The sequence below is a fragment of the Sander lucioperca genome, chromosome 19 (assembly GCF_008315115.2).
Source record: "Sander lucioperca isolate FBNREF2018 chromosome 19, SLUC_FBN_1.2, whole genome shotgun sequence".
Lineage (NCBI taxonomy): Eukaryota > Metazoa > Chordata > Actinopteri > Perciformes > Percidae > Sander > Sander lucioperca.
In genome coordinates, this window is record NC_050191.1 from 20,300,171 (window position 1) to 20,323,403 (window position 23,233).

The following is a 23,233-nucleotide window of genomic DNA, read 5'->3' on the forward strand; positions in this document are numbered from 1 at the left end:
ACTATGTGCTTTTCGATACATGAACATATTGTGACATTGATCCTATTTATTTTAACGTTTCACCCAGCCCCAACTGAAAAAAATGTTTGAGCACAAAGCACTGTAGTAGTGGCTGTTCTAGTTTGTGCTAATGTTAAAGTCTAATGTGTCATTTCCTTAATGTTTGGATGTAATAGAAATAGCACACACAAAATGATTCACTCTGGTGCAGGGTCTGAGTATTCTAAAACTAGTACTCCCCGAAAACACGGTCTTGATTTATTAAACATCTACTTACAGTTTTTCAGGATCCTCAAAAAGGCAGGTTTGAATGGATGTAGGTGGAAAATACTTGCAGATGTCTGCCGTTACATAGTTGTCCTGGCAGTTGTCCGTCCGTACTTAAGTCACATAACTTCAAGACTTAAACGTTTTAGAATTCCGTCGGTGTGGTTGTGTCACATCAGGTTTCACTAATCCACAGAATAATTCCTCAGGGAGAAAATAGGGTCGGTTCAGTCCAGAGGTAAAAGTTGTGATTATCTCTGTGTCTGTCTTTCTTTATTATCCGTCTCTTTAGCTTTCTTCTCTTCCTGTCTCTCTCATTGGTAGAAATGCCACCTCTGTTGTTGTTGATGATGTGAACTTTGTTCTGTTCCAACAGTCAAACCTTGTGATTGCTAAGAAGATTATGCTATACTGTGTGTGTGTGTGTGTGTGTGTGTGTGTGTACACACAGAGAGTGCAAAGGTCTTCGGTTCAATGATCCAAACATTACTCGAGGCCCAATGTACACATACAGACGATCAGATTTCTCACATTTTTATGTTTTGAGGACACTGAAACCTGCAGTAACTCCCCACACTCCATCTCTCTGTACGGTATCACACACACACACACACACACACACACACACACACACACACACACACACACACACACACACACACACACACACACACACACACATTCTTTTTCCTCTCTGATTGGATTAGTTTTCTAATTTCTCTTATCTCCCTCCCTCTTTTCTTCTTGCTATTCTCTCTTCTTCTTCTCTTCGCTCTTCTCTCTCTCTCTCTCTCTCTCTCTCTCTCTCTCTCTCTCTCTCTCTGTCTTCCCATCCAGACACCGATACCTTTTTTTCGGTGGCAGTATTGATTACTTTAAAAACAGAATTGATGGCATCAACCTCGAATTTATTGTTAACCTTGAATTTATTGTTACAACAAAATGGGGAGAAACAATAGTCTAAGTTTAATATTAAGGCTTATATCCAAACTGTAGTGTAACGACCCACACGTCCTTGTTTTTAGTTTGAACACATGACTTTAAACGTAGATGACCATATATTTAATGCATGCTGTGTCGATGTAAGGTGGCTTTAATGTGAGTTTTATACATCACCACATATTAAACCTGCAGTGGAAACAAGCTGTAAACACAGCACTAAATATACTTTTAAGTTGATATGGCAAACTTGTTAGCTTACATGGCGCTTATTTTACTCATCCAACAGGCACGGAGCAACAAGCAATCATTTGAAGTTGTGTTTCTGGTGATTCACCTGGTGAATGTAAGTGCAGTATTCACTCTCCTAGTAGCTCTGTTTTGGACTCCACCAACTACTGAGGGAAGAATCTGGCTCTTCAGCTGCTAAATGCTTCACAGTGGTCCACAGCTATTCGCTAACTGTGTCTACAATTTGGTGCTGGGCAGTTAGTGTACAGTATTTTAGAAAATAAAGCTCCGTAGAGCTGAGCGGAAATGCCGTCGGGTGGTAATTCTTGTAGGTTCATCACTATGAGCCACCGTTTCACATTACACATAGTCATTGCATTGCACTTAACATTTCTGTTTGCTTACAGCAGCAACTTTATAAAAAAAATATATATAAGAAAAATTATAATGTAAAATGTATTATATAAAATAAAGTAAGGTAATTAAAATCCCCCCATTTTTATAGATTTTTACTTTGATATCTGAAGGCTTTGCAGGTTCATCCTTTCCTATCAACGTAGCTATATTACAGTTCTTTTTTTCGATTGCTTAAGCACTATTTCGAAAACAGGGAACGTTTTTTCAAAACACTACACACAATTAGCACAACCACACACCCAGTTAGTCACCTAACACTCTTGCAAAAACTATAAACTAATTTATAAAAACCCTATTTTGTTACCATATGAGAAACACACGTTTCATATGACTTAGTTCTGTTTGAACCAGTTGCACACTGCTGTTGCTAACCTAAAACACTTTTAGCAATTCTACTTCTCAGTGATTAGAGTACTGTAAATGAAGTACACAGAGAAAGTGTAATTACACAGTAAGTTCACCAAACACTACACAAGACCAATGCTGCAGAATATAATTTATTTCTCTCCCCATATACCCAAATCAGTCAACATGTCAACATGGAGAATCACAACAAAACATGTCCCAGTTTTCATGCTACTACAGTAGTGTGCATAATACTGTTAGCTCAGCAAACAACAGACAAACAGAAAATACTGTATCCAGTACAGTATACAATCACAGTAAAAAAACAACAGCAAACAAAAAGATCTGAAAAAAACTGAAAATACAGTACAGAAAATACTAGACTTACCTGCTGCATTGTTATAGTGCTTAAACCTGATTGGTGTGTCTATAATTAAGCAATCATGTGTTTGCTCACCTGATGGCTGTGTTTTACAGATTGGCTCATAGGTGTGATGATTTGTCAGTGCTTTGGAATTGCAAGGAAATGACATCATGGTATAATTCTGTGTCTAAAACTACTGATAGAGGTATCTGAAAAGATCATTTTGGTGTGGTGTAGGTAGTTATAAATAAACGGCAAAGAATATCTGAGAAGATGGATAAGTTTCCAATTTTGGGTTACTTTTCTTCAACTCTACCCAGCTGTCAAGCTAATAGGCAAACCACCTTAATGTTACTGTAAGATCAAAATGTTGCTAAAAGTCTCTAGATACAGAAACAGATGTTTTCACCTGCAGTTTTATTTGACCACATCTTAACAATCCAACAAGCTGGCATTAAACTAAAAGCAGGTTGCATTTGCTCTAAAGTCCCCGGGAACATCGGGAGACTCTCTTATATATTCAGCGAACACATCTTTGTTGTCACTTGGAGAAGCAGTAAGTATCCCTGCCCTCGGTGCAATCTGACTCTCGCTCACCCAGATCTCAGCAGCGCCAGTACTCTCGCCATGTGGAGGCTCATTTAAACACACCATTACTCTTTTCTCAGGGGAGAGAAACAGCCGGCTTCAGGTGATAAAATCACAAGCGTAACTTGGTTCTGGCGGGTGAGAAGTGATGGCTAATTGAGTGATGCTGTCATTAACATCAATAGAATTGATCAGCTTTGTTGTTTCTCTTATTGATCAAGAGAGAATGGGCTTTGTCGGAGAAGTGTATGTGTGTTTCAGTCTTTTTGTGTGTTCATGTGTCTGAGTGCTTGTTTTCTGATAGACTGGGCCACAATGGAGCTATTTCTGGAGAATTCACGCACACACACACACACACAGACAGCAAGGTGTGTGTGTGTGTGTGTGTGTGTGTGTGTGTGTGTGTTTTTCTGCTTTATGTTCAAAGAAATAATCGTTATTGATATTCTTGTGCGTTTATCCACTCTCTTATTGATCAGTTTGTGGGGGGCTTGTGAGAGAAAGTAAGAAAGATTTTTTCATTTAGTTATCTATATATTCCAAAATGGCGTGTTTAATTAAATCAAAAGAGTGACAAAGTAAAATGGAAAAAAAGAAGAAGAAGAAACACACAAAAGAGACAAACCGTTTATTATTTATGAAACATGACTGATGAAACATTTAAGTGGCTCTTGTGGAAAGAGGAAGTGAAATCTCTTGGAAGATCTCCTCCGAGCAGCCATAACTCTGGCTAAATGTTTCCTCCAGATCAGATTAGATTGCTCCCCTCATGCCCGGGAGGAATTTTGGACCATTTAGCAAGCTTGTCTGGCACAAAATAGAAAAAAATAGTATTTGCTTTTTACTTGTTTGCAGCACCAGCGTTCGTGTCAGGCTAAAAAGCCCATTAGTCAGTTTGCTCTCTCGTTAGCGCTCATTTTCTCATGTGTACTGTTGCTGCCAAAGCACTCCTGGATATTAGTAAGCATTGCAGAAAACAGGACCATAGTTGCATTATTTACAGGTAAAGCTTTTGCAGAACAAAATGAATCGATAGAAGCAAATGGGATGCTGCTGCACCAGTGTTGTGTTCAGGGTAGTGATGGAGAGTTGGGATGTCTTGGGACAGAGTTTGTCCTCAGTGTTAATGTCAACACTTAAGGTCTTTGATCAGGTTTTTATGGTTTTTATCCCATCATACTTTGATGTCAGCCTTCCTGTATTTTTCTTCAGGTGATCATGTTTTTGTTGCCAACGCTCAGAATCTCTCCCTCATCTTTCTGTGTGTCTACTGGCATGGTTACGAGGCAGCATCCACTTTCATAAGCGTAGTTGTGTTTTTTTTATGTGCACTATGTTTGTGCAGTCTGATGCGTGGGTGGGTGGTTGTCTGTGGACGTGGTCTGTACTGTGGGAACGGATCCTGTCTCATTGATTGTGCAGTGAAATGAAGCCACCTTAACTCTTTCTGTCTTTTTCTCATGATAGCCAGGCTGTCTAATTGGTTGGAGACGGAAGTAAAAACTACTCCTGTCTAACAAGCATAAGATACGTCCTTTGTGTTTATCGTGGCTGTAGATTGTTGCACATATACATATCTGTCATAAGATGGGTTAATTCATGACCTGGGTTGTGTTACGTTTGTGTGTTTGATTCATTTCTGTTTGTGATATGTAGCTTCCAAAACCACAAATGCACATTATCTCCTCCTAACACTGTTATCTCCTCTCTTCAAAATGTTTTTTTTTTTTTTTAACATTAGGTAAAGTACAAAGTTTCTAGCGCAAACTTGCTTTCCATTAGGTACAGAGGACTTCCCACTTTGATTGATTCTCTGTTCTATCTGTACTTGATGAAGAACCAATTTGGACTCAAAATGTTGTACTTGTCCCAATCTAATAAAGAGAAAATGTAAAGTGTTGCAAGTCCTTTTGGGAGATAGAAATTGCAGTTACAGTTTTTTGGACTCAGCACATGGACAGGATTGATGTGCATGTTTTCCACACCGATTGTGTAGAAATGTTACATTTTCCTTTTGCAGACTCCAGCTGCATGTAATTACTGTTTACTTGCAGAGTGCAACAAAATGCTGCAGGGCAAGTTATGGATTTCATCTTTAAAGTGCAAATAAGTTCCATGTTTTGTAGCTTAAGTAATATGTTCATGCTCCTGGCTATGGTTTCAATAAATAGTATAGTAATTTAGTTCCTATTAAGAATGAAATATTTCTTTATCATTAGACGGCAGTTAAACAGTTTGTGTTTTGGTTAGTGTGACGTTATAGTTGTCTGTCTGTCTATTTCCACCTATTCCATTTTTGAGCTGAAACGAGTAGTTGATTAATCGATTAGTCCATTGATCAACAGAAAGGTATTGCATAATTGTTTGTAAATTGCTTCATTAGAATAATTTTCTTTTTGGACTGTTGGTCGGACAAAGCAAAACTATTTGAATATGCCACTTTCGGCCAAAGGAAAAATACTGGGCATTTCACAGTTTAAAAAAAAACAAAAACTGCCAGATTAATCTATAATGACTAATCATTAGTTGCTGGCCTTTATTCATCCATACATTATATCTGACTGCATAATTCTTCAAATATATATACACTGCGTTAAATACATGCAGTATAAAAAAACAGGGAAAATTGTCTAATTGTAATTGAACTTGCATGATATTTTACGTTAAGACCTCTCTTCTTTACATCTATCTTATCTTTTTATTTGAGCCTGAATCAATTAATTTACATCCAACCATCCATTTTCTAAATTCACGTCTCCTAATTTATTTACATCTCCTAACTTAATATCATCTGTTTTCATAAGAGGAGCCTTCTGGGTTTTGGCCTGTGCCTGGTTTATGTCCTCCTCTGCAGCAAAGTGAAATCATTTTTCTCTTGAGTTGTGTCTATGAATCACATGTACTTGAATTCATGCTTTAGCTGCTAAAGTTAAATATTGTTTGTTTCATTGGGTAGCTGTTGCAAATCAATGATCTGTCTGGTTGTAACTAGAGATGGCCGGATACCATTATTTGCTTCCCGATACCGATTCTGATACCTGAACTTGCATATCGGCCGATACCGAGTACTGCTCCGATACCAGTGTGTCATATATTTTATTATGTTTTAACAACTGTATACTACTATCCCTGTATGGATGTGATATTATTTCTATCTTTGTTGTCGGTCTGGCTCAGGTTAAACTCTTTGTGAAACATGAACAAACACAAACAATGAATGCCACAGAACTTTCTTTTATTATTCAGTGACAGTCAGTTATAACGGAAAAAGAACATAAATAAACTACTTTAACATAGATTTTCTTAAGGGCTTTATTACGTGATGTCGGATCGGTGCATAAACTCTAGTACCTCCCAATACTGATACCCGCGTTTTAGGCAGTATCGGAGCCGATACCGATACTGGTATCGGAACATCTCTAGTTGTAACACATAATACCTTGCCCTATTATCAAATGATAAGGGGAGACACCTCTCTCACTACTTCATCTTACAATTAGCACACACAGTTGGCAGGAGGCTGCAGATGTTTAGGCACAGACAGACCACAAGGAAAACATGGGCTCCTGGATGGTCTATGACACATTCGTACAAAAAGAGATTGCTGAAGCGAAGATGTTACAGAGAATATAGGTCAAGTCACGTATTGCAGTGCATTTACGCTCAGTAGAACATGAAGACGATGTTAGAGATGGAGCAATATACTGTAGAGAGACAGCAAATCCAAAGAGAGGGCTTTCCAGCAAATTACAGAATGGAAGAAGTGCGAGCGTGTGTGTCAGTGGAGAGACATGCTAGGGGTTGGACCTAAAGCAGAGAATGTTTTTTTTTTTATAATTCTAACTTGTATTGCTTTCATCTTTGGTACAACACAGTATACATTGTGAGACATTTCTTGTTGCTTACAATACATGGAACCTGAAACATATGATAATATAAATTACTATCAGGAGGCAACATTCATTTATTATCAGTCAGTGTGATATAAGTCCAAAAGGGATCCCAAACTGGTTCCTTAAGCCAGTCACAAGAGTTTGGGCCGATGTATCCCCAATTTACCATACCTGATGATAATCGGCGGAGAAATGTGGTCCAGGACCTTAAACCTCCCGAACTGTTCGCAGCTGCATGGTGTTACATCTTACATCATCACACAATAATCTTAATAATATCTGGTAGTGTGTGATGTGCCATTATTTTCAAATCTTGTAGTGTGTGCATGTTTGACATTAGAGAGAAGAATAGCTTGGCTGCACCATATAAGGAAAATATGTGATATGCGATAACATTGTTGAATATCGCTATAACGATGCGATAAATAAGATATTAAATTAAGATATTAAAGTGTACTCAGTTCTGCATTTCTGCTACTTTCAGTATTCTGCTAAAATACAACAAATTGCTTGTTGAATTAAAAACAAATGTAAGGAAATCATTACCACCATTCTATTATTGAACATATTGAACATTGATTTGAATATAAAAGGCACCTCTAAAAAAAAGAGTGACATTATTATATTACATTGTAAAGTGCAGTTTCCTACTGATATTTTCTTTCAACTAACACAAAAAAATCGTTGTCTTTCGCGATATGTCGCAGCCTTTCGCGATGTGTACTGCGCCAGTTGATATTGCGATGACGATAAAAATCGGATTTTAAAACTCCTGTAGTCTGAGCCCGGCTTTACTCTTGTTTCTGTTATTAGTCATTGTTTATACGAAGCCTTTTTATCACGGTGTTTGCCCATACTTTTAATGCTGGAGATTGAGTGATTTTTTATCATAAATGAATGTCTGCCTATTGTTTTGTTTAGGTGCCTAGAGGTATTTGTGTGTGTCCAGGCTTCAAGAAACCTGCTCCAACTATCTCCCTCTCTCTTGTTTTCCTTCCAGTTGTCATAGCAACCTCTTGGCCTTTTTAGCATAAGTTAGATCGGGGGTCGCCGATGATGCTCATTGCCATAGTTACCAGGGCTTCATTAATGAAATTGGGTGCTTCTGGCATTATGTAAGATGTGTGACATTTACCTACAATCACAGACACTCCGCTGTGCATTCCCTAAGATATTGATGGTGTTTGTGCACACAAAGGAGAGCTTGGGGAGGAGGGAGGGGGGGGAAGCCTAGGAATTGATTTAGAGTTCAGGGTGGGATTTAACATGTTGATTGTTGTACTGCCGTTACCTAATTTTACATTATATATTCTAAGTAATTGTTTTTGTACATTAGTGTATTCATTTTCTCTTGCATTATTCTCTTACATGGCGGAGGCATACAACCCCAAGTGCTTTTTCTAGTTTTCTTGTTGTCAAGCAAACAAACTACATGACAGAAAGTATATATATTTCAGCACTTAACAGATGATGATATACATATCTGTTGATCACTGCGGTAATTAAGTAGCTCACTGAGAAAAATCGGACATACTACTAATCAAGGTCACCTTGGTAAATACCTCTTTACAATTACAAGTTGGTGCAGACTGAAATGTGCAAAATTGAGTTTTTTACATCATTAAGTAATCTAGAGACGTTCATTCAGTCTTTGATCTCCTTGTATGTAGACCTACTGTAGCTTTGCTCTTTTTTATTCCGGCATTGATCAAAAGTCTCTCTCATCCCAAACTTTTTAAATTTTCTAACAGCAAGAGCTTTAAGTGCTGCAAACGGATAAAATCACACCTCTCCAAGTTTCTTAGCACCTTTTCACCTGTTGACATGCTAGTGTAGTGTGTAGTAATCAGAACGACTCAATCTCTATGACAAGTTTGTCAAGGTCTGTAGTATAGCATACAGTATACATTGGCTCTCTTTCTTAAAATCTCCCTTTTCACACTAAACTGTATTTACTCTTGTCTATGCTGCTCTATCTGCCTATTTTCTGTAGAGCATAAATAAGGAAAGAGCAGAGGCCAGAAGAGCAAATTTCAGGATTGAAAAGCACAAAATGGAAAAGAACATTGAGGAGAGTGAGCGGTCTGACAAAGTCTGGCAGTGAGAGCAGAGTGACAGTGGCAGTTTATCGCAGATTGAGTTTTTCCTCCCAAAATGCACTCACACATACATAACAGTACATAATGTTCATTACTGCTCTGCTGACAGACATCCACATCCTGATACTTGAACGTAAAACAGGCGTGAAGGAGAGGGACAAAAGACGTTAGCAAAATGTCCACAATTTAGCAATAATTTACACTGTATCAGTACAGTATGCCAAGTTTCAGTTTTGGTTGGGGGGGGACGCACACTAATGTTTCCAATTTTAGGTTCACTACTGTTTTATACTGTTACTGTACTATTTAAAAGTTTGAATGTCTTTTATTTTACTGAATTGTGGATGCACAGTTTTTTTTGGAATTATTTATTTCTTGATTTTATTTATTCATGTTTTTTTTCAGTTATGACTGACTAGATAGTAAAAGAATGTTCTTGTTTTACAAAGGGTTTAACCTGAGCAAGACCATACAACCAAATCCAATCAAATTTATTTGTCACATACACAATCATACACAGTACAATGTGCAGTGAAATTCATTGTGTACCTGTTCCGTCTCAATAAAAACAAAAAGAATACAATCCATAAAAATAGTAATATATACAACACGAGAAAATGAGGTGGTAGGTGGGGGGCTACCCACAGTTATCATTGAGCAGACGGACAGAAGGGTGAGTAACAGTGATCCAGGCTTCTCTCTCCTCTGGTTGGGCATGTGATGTGCTGCCGAAGGTCATGTCTGACTCTCTTGTGGTTAGCACTGTTAAAATCCCCGGCTACGAGGACTGCTGCATCCCAATTCAGCCCGGTTCAGCCTGGTGGGTAACGTGAGCCTCCTCCCCTCGACTCATTCTGTCCATGCGGTGAACTAAGAGGAGATCTGCCGGTTGAATTGCATGGTCCAGTATCGAGGGTGTTAGCCATGTCTCAAAGAGGCAGATGATGTTGCAGTCTCGCATGTCCTTCTGGTATTTAATTCTGGCTCTGAGCTCGTCCAGCTTGTTTTCTATTGACTGGACGTTAGTTAGCAGGATGCAGTGGTGTGCGATGTGCCCTGTTCCTCAGCCAGTTTCTAATGCCTGCCCGTTTACCTCTAGGCCTTCTCCGTGACCTGTGGCTAGCGCATCCGTTGTTGTTGTTGCAGACCTGCCAACCTGTACGCATTTTGCGTAGTAGATACGCATTTTGACATCCAAATATGGTGATACGATTTGTCACTTTAAAGGAACACGCCAACTTATTGGGACTTTAGCTTATTCACCGTAACCCCCAGAGTTAGACAAGTCGATACATACCCTTCTCATCTCCGTGCGTGCTGTAACGCTGTCTGACGCCCCCAGCATTAGCTTAGCCTAGCACAGATCATGCAGGTAACTGGTTCCAACTAGCCGACTGCTCCGAATAAGTGACAAAATAACACAAACATGTTCCTATTTACATGTTGTGATTTGTATAGTCACAGGGTGTACAAATAATGCCATGATCACCAGTCACGTTCGCTACTAACTAGCTATTCACATTTGTTTTGTTGACTGAAGTAACTGTGCTTTTTGGTGTTGCGCTAATCACTCCGCCCAAGTAGCAGTGCTTCCACTTTCTGAGAATATAGTTCCCACTTAGTATACGGTTAGAATATGGCTGTGTCTCATGTGACCTTATTATTTGTACACACTGTGACTATACAAATCACAACATGTAAATAGGAACATGTTTGCGTTATTTTGTCACTTATTCGGAGCAGTCGGCTAGTTGGAACCAGTTACCTGCATGATCTGTGCTAGGCTAAGCTAATGCTGGGGTCGTCAGACAGCGTTACAGCACGCACGGAGATGAGAAGGGTATGTATCGACTTATCTAACTCTGGGGGTTACGGTGAATAAGCTAAAGTCCCAATAAGTCGGCGTGTTACTTTTAAACTACGCGAAAATCAGGTGACTGCTTTGAGATCACTTGTTGACGTGCAGTAGCCGTCTCAGTCGAACACTTGATGGTAGTAGGCTAAAACAGCGTAGCAGCCACGAGCATGCTGGGAAAAAAAAAACTAAAGAAGAAAAGTTCGACCAATCACAGCGTCGGGTTCCTTCATCTTAAATGTCAAGAGGGGATATCGGCTACTGATAGCAAAATGAAAGCATCAAATGCAAGTGTTATTCCTCTCTCATTCCCGTTTAGTTTGGTTGGTTTCCCCAAGGAAGAACGGTGCTTGAGAAGGTAAACGGGTTGGATGTAGAAAGGTGAAATTGTGAAATGAATTAATTTACGTAGCCTACCTGTCAACTTTGGAGAAATATTTAACGCAAATAACGATAACCTAGTTCCGTTAGGCTTCCTAATTTCCTAAACAGCTTGCTTGTTTGCCAGGCGTTTAAATGGGCGTAACGTTAACGTTACACTATATTTTGTTTTGTCTATGGTAAAAACTTCAGACCCATAAAGATCTAAAATACGTCCCAGGATGAAAAATTGTCTACCAACGTTTCCCACTTGTATCAGGGTACCTGCGCGGTCTTAAAAGCATTGAAGAAGTCTTACATTTGATAATCTCAAATTATTAAGGCCTTAAAAGCCTTGAATTTGGTATACAAAGTCTTGGATTTCGTTACAAAGGTCTTATATTTTTTTTGCCTTTCCTAGGATTAAGTTCATACCGTAACAAAATGAACTGTTACTAATGTAGGCTAATTAAAAACTGACCGATGCCCGTCGCTGGACGCACCGGAGGACCGAGACACAAAGTAAACACGCCTCTCTGACCGATACTGGGGGGTTAGCGGTTAAACTGAGCGGAGGGTGTGCGGAATGTGTCGGTGTGTGCTGGTGTGTCTCGGAGCCTGGCTGGCCACTCGGCGCCTTCAGTCAAAGCTCAAGCTAACAGGCTAATGGCTTATTAGCTAGCCAAACACCGAGCGGTAACATCTGCAAAGATTGGATCTGTGAGCGCATTAATCTGCTCGGTGTGCGTCTTATAACAAACAGAGCGAGCAGCCACCGGACTCTAACATCTGGCAGGTAACGTTAAAGGTTATCTGCTACTGTAGCAGAGCTGCAAGTAAACGCTGAACTGAGCTGTGTGTTTTCAGTGTTAAACACTGCTGCAGGTATTCATGCACGACTGTTGTTGGTGATTTACAGAGGTAGAAGACTTACTCAGATCACGTATTGCAGTAAAAGTAGAGTTACAAATTACTTGTCAGTTACAAGTCCTGCATTCAACATCTTCCTTAAGTAATAGTACAAAAGTAACATCTAAATCTCATCAAAACAAGACTGATCTTTTGGTGTATGTCGCCTCAAACAGACTGAGTGACAGGAGACTGAATGTGATTTAGAGCCTAATAAAATAAAATTACCAAAAGTAAAAGTGCTCATTATGCAGTGTAATATATCTTATTTTATTGGATTATATTATGATCCAATAAATTGTATTAAATATGATATGATATATGATAATTTAAATAAAACATTTTATTTAATTCAAGTAGCCTACTTGTACATAATTATTTTCTAGGGTTTAAAATGTATAAAGATTTGACATTTTCCCCTCATACTTCTGTTGGAATGGGTACAAAGTTGGCATTGAATTTCATTTGAAATGGTATTAAAAAGGTCTTAAAAAGCCTTGAATTTAGGTTGGAGGATCCTGGGGGTACCTATTTTTCGTGTTTGTTTGTTAAACGTGACTTTTTCATTGTAGCCTAAGCTGTACAAACCATCACGAAAAATAATTATAGGAATCGTATAGTAGGCCAATTTTGGAACAATATTATAGTAATTTTATAGAAATAGGCTACTATAGGCCTAGTATTTTGGGACATACTATACAAGTATTACAGTATATTGGGACAGACTATAGAAGTATTATAAGAATGTAGGCTACTGTAGGAACATTATGGAGGGTAAGGTTATTATAGAGATCATAAGTAACCTGGGCTATGACTAATGACTATGTCCTAGGACCAGGGGTCTGTTTCAGGAAGGAGGTTTAACAAACTCTGAGTCTAACCCTGATCTCTGAGTTGATTTACCCTGAGATGGGAAACTCGGAGTTAAGTGCATGCACCACCATAATAAAAAAGGCAGCATGAATGGAGCCATGATACTACGATTCACCATGGTAACAACCACAAACAAACTGGTCGGTGGAAATACTCATGCGCACAAACAGCGAGTTTGAACATGTATTTAGTTAATAAAAAGCAACACAGCGGCTGCTGCAAAATAGCGAGAATTGCTGTGGGAGAAAATTGCTGCTCGAGTCATTGCGTAAGCTCTAATATAGTGTATTAATTTCATATTTAATCACAGGTAACATATAATATTACTGGTGAACATGAACTTGAAGTTAGTGAGATATGAGATTGACAGGTCGGCAGGAGTGTGGGAAAGAGGAATGCAAAGGAATCAAATTAGGAAATCTCATACATTAATTTGTCCATGATTGGTAATGTAAAAGAAGAACGAGAAAGTGTGTTCAGAAAGATTAGAGCTACTAAGAGACTAATAGCAAGACCAAAAATGAGAAAGGATGGTGGGTGGAAGTGTGAGACAGAGGGAGAGGAAAAAGTGATGGAAGTGAAGAAAGCGGGAATGGAAAACAGGCTGAGCAATATTTGGCATTTTGTCTCCCGTTAATTAAATGTATCACATTGTCAGTCAGGGAGATTGAGAGAGTGATTGACGGGGACAGAGAAAGAAGAGGAGGCAGAAACTGTTAAAATTATAATGAATCTGTTAATTAAGCTGCTGTTCAAAAAGAGATGGATTGACAGGGACGAGCCAGATGAGGAATATAGGGAAAGAGAGGACCCGACATTGAGAGAGAGGTCAGGGACCATGAGTGGTAGAGAGAACCGGTGGGCAGATGTGAGGGAGAGAGAAAGAGAGAGCTGAGGAAAGAGACCGGAGGGAATGAGACATGGGGGAGGGAGGAGAAAGCAGTGTGAAGTCAGAAAAGTAGACTGGAGGGGAAGAAAAGAGGGGAGAGAGTGCACTTGTATATTTCATTTCATCGAAGCCCATGTATATTGAATTGAGAGAGAGAGAGAGAGAGAGAGAGAGAGAGAGAGAGAGAGAGAATTCTGTTGCCATGGTGATGATTTAGCATCAGGGCCGACATGGTGGTTACATAAGAGTGGCCAGTAGCATCCGTTATTATGTTTACACACACAAACATGAATGCAGCAAGGGTCGTCATCAGCCAGTCACTGCTCTGTGAGTGTGTGTAAGTTGTAACTGTGGGGGCATTTAAGCACACACACTAACTGTACACACACACACACACACACACACACACTCCCTCACAGCAGAGTGGAAGTTAAAATTTCATAATGCAGGTTCCATCCTTTAATCTCCAGCTCCTGGTCACAGATGTGCTGCTGTAATCCCTGTGATTAATTACAGCCGTGGTTGAGATAAACAGTAATAATATTCTAGCTGGAAATGTGAAACATTTGAAGTACACAATATTGCCCTCAGCAGAGATACGGATGAGTCGGTGTCTTAAATGAATCAACAATGAGCAAAAATTTGATTAAAAATGATGACATGATGCAGGACATAAGCCATTTATAATATAAATATCTCCGGAGTATTTACCCACTGTCTGATGTTTCTTTTCTTTTGTTATAACTGGTGCATTATTAATGTTGCTCTAGGAAAGTCTCCCAGTCTACATAATACATTAATGGATTTTAATATCTAGTAGTAGGTAAAATAGGAGGCGCAACACTTGCTCCGTAGAGAAAAAGATCTATCTATTGATAAGGAGTGAGCAATATGGATAAAATTTGCTGTCACGGTGTATGTCATTTTTAATCATGATATTGATTCATATAATGAGTATTATAAGTCAATTTTTCAATTTAATTGAGAAACCATTTATGGATTAAATATCCAGATGGGACTGTGTATTTCAAGCTAATCCTGTGGATTAAATATCTGACCTCATCACATTGATCCAACAATCCTGTAAATCCCAATATTGTCATGAAGAGATATTAAAGAGAACGCTACCTGGGTAGATATAGTATAGAAAAATCTTGCAGTTGACAAATGTCTGCCATTTCATGATATACATGTATGTTGTCATTAGACCCAGACAGCAGCATGCTATACAACACAAGAATCAACACCCCACATTAGCTCTCCTTCTTATCTAACTTAAACATGAACACACATCGTTTTCTTGCACCTTAACTTGTTGAACGAGACCAAACAAACACTTACCAGGCAAGTGCACTGCTAATGTCAGTTCGCAGCATGGATGTACTATAAGAAATGTATAAAGAGCCGCCGCTCAGCCTTGCAGCCAATTCTTTCCAGTGGCCACTTGCAGTTTTGCAACGAAAAATCTTGCCCCTCCAGCATGCTGACAGGAAACGGAGAATTTCTGATATTTCCCCCCAATACCTTTTTTTTTTTTTTTTCTTTTTTAATAATAAAAAGCTGTTTACAATACTTTTAATAAACAGGTTGACATTATTTTTGACTACAAAAGGGATGACTAAATGGGATTGTATGTAGTATGCATGTTCACATTCTGACTATAGGACATACAACTGACATTCAACAATGTTACATCTCATCAGCACTCAGCTCAAAAGTACATACAGCTGAGACTAATGAAAGACAATCCTAGTCTGACAATGTAGAGCTGAGCCTGAAAAACTGACAACATGCTCACTGTACAGATAAGAAATGTTGCCATCCCTATCGCATTCCACCCTCAGGCCAGAATTGCCCCACTAGTGTTAAGTTCATTTTTCATCCATCCGTCAAGATATTTACAGCCTCACAGGGTCATTGGGGTGCCTTCAGACTTTTAGTTTTGTAAGCTTTTACAATATGTAGTCAAGCAGGAATTATATTACATTCTTTAGTGTCACCATGAGGGGAGTATTTGCTGGAGAACAGAGTGATGCATGAACGAGTGTGTACTGTATGTCCGTTGGGGAGAGGGGGCGATGAACGGTACACATGACACTATCTCACACCAGGGAGCTCAGGGAGACAGTCCAACAGTCCAGCAGTATGACCACAGTCTTGTACTGCTGCCCAGAGACCAGCAGATGATGAGTTCCAACAAGGGTCGCAATAACTCAAATATTTTTCTGACACAAGCACTTTGCTGAGGCACCTCGCTCCTGCCTAACCAGAAGCTACACTCTCTTTTAGGATGAGAGGGAGAACACGGAGAAGAGGTGAAAAAAAGCTTTTACTTCCAACTTTAATGTCATATTCACGACATTTACATGTCTCAGAGAGGGAGAGAGCAGCGATGTGAAAGGGTGGCTCGAAATTAAAGTCTCCTCTATTAGTTAATGAAATTTGAGTCACACATTCACACACAGGGAGGCAGGGACTAGGGAGACTGAGATGGATGGAGGGATGCAGAGATACATTGACAAAGAGTGGCTGTGTGTGTGTGAGAGAGAGATTAAAAGGATGGACTCAAAGGTTACATCATCCCCCTGATGATGCTCTTGTTCAGAGTGGGGTCATTTAACCTCAGACAAAAGAGAGGAATTGGGAGAGTTAAGAGAGAGGGGGGAAATGATAGGGGGGAAGGGTTTGGCGGCTACGCTGAGTAGGTAATAATGAAAGAGTAGACATAAAGGAAATGAGGAAGAGGAAGATATAAAATGGGATTAGTTCTCGTCTGTGTCAGTTTCAGGGTCTTTCATTTAGTTCCCCCTTTTCTTATCCACGCTGAGTCCTCTCCCTTTTTGTCCTTTCATCTCCCTAGTCGGCATGACACTTTGCTTAATTTTGAAATTCAGAGACAAGCTCTAATGTCAAATTGGAGCTACAATATAGCCAACAAGACTATAACGTATACAACCACACAAGCAACTCTTTGAAGTTGTATTCATGCACAGAGGTGCGTTGAGCTAAATGCGAAGATCAGCATGCTGACATGCTCACAATGCTCAGATTCTAATGCTGTGACATTTCATTTCAATGATCTGGCTGCGCACGTACACTGTTGTGGAAAACAACAGGTTTCACCAGACGCGGGGGAGGTCATTTTCGGCAGGGGGTGCTGGCGGGGGGGCAGACCACTCTACCTCTGTCTCTCCCCTCCCCTCCATGAAGTATGATACGTACTGCATAGCGAACTCAGAACAACGAACAGCGAAGTATGTGACAAATTCTAAAAAGGTTTGCGCTCTGGAGTTCGGCTGATAAACTCTGCCATGAGACCCTGAATATCAGATCATCCAAAATTTCTTTGTGGACGTGAAGCAGCGCGGTATGTGAAAGTCTACTCTGAGTGATAGTGCTACAGAACCAGGTTTTCAGGCGGCGAAGAGCTGAGAAAGACCTTTCGGAGCCAGCAGTAGACACTGGTAAACAGAGGCACAAATGGATCAGCTGTTCCACGGTGAAGAGATCAGCTGTTCCACCCCGGTGAAAAGCCGGGGTAAATTATCCCTCTCTTCATCCCACACCCCAAACATGACATACAAAATGTCGTGGAACAGAAACAACAACCAGATATATTTATAAGCTATCATTTTATTGTCATCGCTGTTTGTTAACAGGGGGTGCTGCAGCACCTCCAGCACCCCTACTTCCCGCGCCCCTGGGTTTCACTGGAACTCCCGTTGCAGCAGAGAGGCTGTTTTCTACTGCTGCTTCTAAATGATTGCATCAAACCTTTCTCTCTGCTTTTTTTCTGTTTAGTCAGACAGTGACCTTCATCTAGACCAGTTAGGTTAACTGCCAGACACGTTTCATATTGCAGTAACACAGACTGATCTCATGAAATGGCGTATGTATGACACGCCAATTCATATGCCATTACTGGCGTGTAATCAAGATGCGTACTCGCTTTTTAGCGTGTATATCAACGCCGTTTGGCCTCCATTGACTAACATTACCTTACGATTGTGTCTTTTACTAAAACCAACCCCGTTTTTCATTTCCTAAACCCAACCCCATTGTTCTTTTCCTAAACTCAACCGTCGCTTTCTTCTTTTACTAAAGCCAACCCCGTTCTTCTTTTCCTAAACCCAACCGGTTCTTCTTTTCCTAAACTCAACCGTAGTTTTCTTCTCGCGATAACACGTTCTTGCGATAACACGGCAAGTGGCGTGTATGTGTACGCCCGCGCTATACAGCATAAACATACACGCGGATAGCTCAAAAAGCGTACAGAAAACACGCCACTTGGCTTAAGAAAGTTGGCGTGTATATTTACGCGAAGTCATGATGCCATGTTGCGTAACAAGTGGAAAAACACAAGTGGATGGTTTGGCTGAAATACAAAATAGTCAAACAGCCACTCAAAACCAACATTGTCAACCTCATTGTGGTTCTAAAAAGAAGTCAGCAGACCACTAAAGTCAGTAGGATTCATGTTCTCTGGGGACAATGAATGTCCGAACAAAATTTCAGAGCAATCCATCAATTGTTAAGATAATTCACTGTGGATCAAAGTGATGGACCGACAAACCAACATTGCCATCCTTAAAGCCAAAGTAGCAAGTGAAGGCTCCACCCAGAGAAAACCGAGGCCAGATGCTCCAATCTTTATCGATCAACAGTAAAGCCTGCGTTTTCATAAAAGTTGAGTTGTTTAATGTGTTGTACATTATCATGAAATTGCCCACAAACCATAAATAGATGTAGATGCATGTTTAACGTTATTTGGATGTAAACCAGATATGTTCTGGTGTTGGTTTGATACCGGTGGTGACATATTCTAACGGCACTAAAGCAGTTTTTGTACTGTACTCACACTGGAATTAAATCATGATTTTAAAAAAAAGGCAAACAGTTCACAATGACGCTGCGTTGTGCAGAATGGATTTAGCCTCCAAATAAAATGTCAGCCAAATTCACACATACTTAGTGACACATTATTATAATAAAGTGTCTGTGTGGAAAGGTCACATGCATTCTTTGTGTGTGTACGTCATCTTGCCTCTAGACTGTTCCAGTACATCTTTTGCCTCTCTCATCCCTTTGGCATCTTTAAATCATCACAGACCAGGCAGTTTTCCAAACAGTTATTTCTTTCTGCTATTTGGAGCAGTGTGTATAAAAAGTAGCTTTGTGTGGTTTTACAGCAAACAGTTACTTGAGTCCGGCTAATGATGAGGGTATACAGTGAAATAATTACTTTGAATTTAAACCATCAAACAGGAATGAAAAGATATTAAGCTATCCCTACAAAGAAGAATACCTTCTGTTGAGACCTGTGGGATTCCTGGAAGAATAAATTGAGGATTAAACCGAGGATCACAGTGTCGCTAATCCTGTTTCATGTATCTCGGATTTTTGGGAGAGGAGTGACAGAGGATTTTTTGGAAGGAAAGAGATGAAAGAGAGAGAGAGAGAAGGGTGGATGAATGCAGAGAGGAGAGGGGCAGACTGAGTGGGAAGGCAATAAAGTGTGTAAAAAGGAGAGAAGCAAAAAGAAGAGAGCTGTTCTTTGAAGGTGAATTTGTTGGACAGAGAAAAAGGAAAGGGAAATGTTTTCAGTACAGGGAATAAAATGCAGAGGCAGATGTGATGGAGATGGTGGAGACAGCAGAGGAAATATAAAGGAAGAGATGTGGGGGGGGGGAGACCATTTTTAAAGTTAAAGTAATTCACTTTTAAGCTTATTGCTTTGAATTACAAATGTCATGATTTGCTGACGTAATAAACACTTTCTAAAGGATATATTTTGCACAGAGGGCTACTGAAAGAAAGTTGCTGAAATATGTCTAAAAAGCAGTTTGATCATAGTTTGGTCTACATATTTTAATATTGTAACACATGACCATAAACAGCCTGTTCCATGTCTATGTAACACTTTTTATCAGCCATTCCAGCAGCATGGTTGGTACTTTTGTACTGTTGTACTATATTCCTGAGCCTATACAGCTCTGCGTCTAAACAGTTCTCTGTCCATGTGGAATAGATACATCGGATGTTTCTCGTTCACTAACTGAACTGAAGTCACTGGTTTTAGACATTTTTCCTTGTTTTCCTCTTGGTGGTGCCGTCATTTGATTTTCTCTTTGTAGGTGGTAGGTCTGCCCTGCAAAGGCAAAAGACCTTAACTCGCTAGAGTGTGAAACTGAGAAAAATGACTTTAAAGTTTCTGTTTTGTCCAGACAAAAGTATTATAGGTAGGACTCCCAAAATTTGACAACTAGTTGCTATAATGAAGAAATGTTTGTATGCAAAAAATCTTGAGCTCAAAATTGACCTTTGACCCTTGTTTGGCAGTTACTGTACTCTGCCTTTGTATCATGTGCCAAAAACAAGGAGTCGTGCAAAGGCAAAAGGCAGTAACTGACATATAATCAATATTTGCTTGCTGTTCACCATACTTGCATCCATTATAAGAACACCTAACCAAGGTCTAGTCATCATGGTATTAGTTTTAAATGATATAGAAGACCTTTGGTTGTTCCTATTTAGTGCTATAATGATCAGGATAGTGCGGCAACACTAACAGTTAAACAGTATGACAGATAAGTTACTTTGCAGTACAGTATACAATTTTAGGTTTAGACCATTTAGGTTAGCCTACTTTGTACGGACGTTAGTGATAACTAGCTGCTATTATGGATTTGTGTACGATCTGACATGAACACCTGCAAGAAGGAAATATGGTTCAAACACGTATGGATTGTTGTGGATACAGCAGATGACGTGCATTGCTATGGATTATATCTTCCATGGATTATATCGGATTGCATGAAAAGGTAGGATGCCTTTGTATTTAATAATTGTTTTTTTGCGGCGTCTGATGTGAGGCTCTGCCAAGTGAGGAGGTGTGTCAGCATCACCGTTAGCGCTACGTGACACAGATTAAATTTAGCTAGCTCCGGGCTGTCACTGACGTTGACAGATCTGAACCATCGCCACTTTATTTCAAAGATGTGTCGTTTGTATGTTACGTGGTTTGGTGACAATTAAAAGCGGCAAACTTTGACAGTATGACAAAGCCAGAGTACAGTAACATCACGGCGGCACAGTAACATCTCTCTTGATGCCTGGCTAAACAAAGTCAGAACACCGTAACTCAACTTCAGCGTGCCGGAACAAAGGCAAAGAGCCGTAACGGCTGTTACGGCGTTCTGCTGTGGTTTCTCGTATCGTTTTGGATGTTACGGTTGTCATAGACCTTTATTTTCTCGTTAAAACAATCAAATTGACTCACGATATTTATTCACATGATAAAGGAGGTCTCAAATAACCCAAAAATGACATTAACTCATTTTTGACCAAACATGATGTTACAGCGTTTTGCCTTTGTAGGGCAGAGGTGGTGTCCCATCCTCGCGTATCTTCATCAGTTTGTGTGTATCTTGTTTGCCAGAGAGAGAGAGGTTCAGTTCTTTCTTTCTTTTTTTTTTTTTTTTAGGTGTAACTAATAAGATTAATGATGGCTGAATTCCATTTAGCTGCCTCAGTGTATGGCTTACTGGGACACTTGAATAGAACAGCGCCTTCGTTAATGTTAATAGTAACACCTGTGCTTTTCCTGCTATCACAAGTCAAAGTAAGTATCTGCTGTGAAAAAGGCCTCTTGTCACAACCTAGGCATTGTTAATGTCATTAACACGTGTTGAGCTGCCTAAAAATGGTTTTGAGCATCCTGTAGGGTGTTTTGTTTAAGTTATGAAATATGATTTCCCTTGTTTAATCCAAAAAATGTAAACATAACCTTGTGCTGGGCTGCTGCTACAACTACTACAACAGTACAGCTAGTACCATATAGTAAATGACTACCTGTGAGTTATTTGTCTGCTGTTGTCTTCATTAGTTTTGCCCCGGCACTCCCATCCAGAAGGAAATATTACTCGTATGTCTTTTTTTTTTATTGCCTTCTACTCTGCCTTTATTGCCTAAACTTGCTGCTGAACTGCTCTTTCATCATGATGGTTAATTATGTCAGTGTCCCGCAGAAACCTTTTTCTGTATGTACAAACAGCTTTCACGAGTCTAACGTTAGATTTTATTAAAGAACATTTTGCTCATGGCGGCCTCATGCACAATTTGAAGTCTTGTCAGAGTTGTCCATCATTATCATGCAGCTTGTTTCTAGTTATTGCTTTTCACTGAAGGGCCAGCAGCAGAGGCAGGGAAGGAAGCAGAATGCAACGGTGAGCTAACGGGAGGAATAACAGCCTGGCCTCTCTTTAAATGAGGAAAGCTTATTTTTTAATATGCATTAAAACTCTTTTAATCCCTTGGAGATTTTTTTTGTAATTGGCAAATAAATAACTGTTCTATACATACAAGTTTTCTGTCCATTATGCTTTAACAATTTCTACAACATTTCAGCATCACAGGTTATATGTTATGTTGTTATTGTTTTTGGCTGGACCGCGGGGGACTAGCCATATAACCTTGAATGTCTGTCACTGAGTGAGTGAGTGATGAAGTTCCACCATTCGGAGTGAGTGACACAGGCTTTTACCTCGGCTATCGCCCATCAATCAGCTGATTAACTTCCTCAATACCAAGGTGGTTGTTTTGATATTTCATCATGTAAAAAATCAGGGGAATTGAAACTCCAGGTGAACAGCAGAGAGAGGGGCAGGGAAATCAAAAGGGCTGCAAGCAGGAGATGCATATTTTATCATTTTTCATAATCGGATCATTTATGTCCTATGTAATATGTCGTCTATATTGTTTATAATAGATTATCGGTGTGTTTTTTTTTTTTTTGCAAGATTTGCTCGCAGCTTGCGGGAAAAAAAAGACGTGACGGCGAAACGATCCCTCCCGATCGCAAGCCGTTCGCGGAGCTCTGTGGAACAATTGCTTAAGCTTTATTTTACAGAATATTGAGTTTCTACGGATTATCATGTAACTAGGATTAGTTTGTGCATTTCCAGCTTTACTATAAAGTAAATCTAGAATGTGAACTTGGAGTCAGAGGGATTGATGGCGCACACACACACACACACACACACACACACACACACAGCAGCTTTTAAGTTCTCTGTAGGCTGTATATAATTTATAACTCTGACTTCAAATCAAATATGCATTTTACAAGTGGAAATAGAATGCTGTGATGTGTGTGCGTGTATATGTATATCAGAGAAAGGGATGTAGACAGGCAAAGAAAGGGGA

General features: G+C 39.6%; 2 long non-coding RNA genes across 2 annotated transcripts in view; both read right to left on the reverse strand.

Annotated features, from left to right (window-relative positions):
- Positions 1–642, reverse strand: part of LOC116066155 — a 3,804-nt gene extending 3,162 nt beyond the window's left edge. The window contains exon 1 of the long non-coding RNA XR_004108903.2: positions 278–642. This is a non-coding gene — a long non-coding RNA (uncharacterized LOC116066155). The remainder of the gene's footprint in view (positions 1–277) is intronic.
- The window catches only part of LOC116066156, a 24,815-nt gene extending 3,458 nt beyond the window's left edge, over positions 1–21,357 (reverse strand). The window contains exons 1-2 of the long non-coding RNA XR_004108904.2: positions 21,346–21,357; positions 9,926–9,930 (exon numbers count right to left, since the gene is read on the reverse strand). This is a non-coding gene — a long non-coding RNA (uncharacterized LOC116066156). The remainder of the gene's footprint in view (positions 1–9,925; positions 9,931–21,345) is intronic.
- Positions 21,358–23,233: the final 1,876 nt, after the last annotated feature.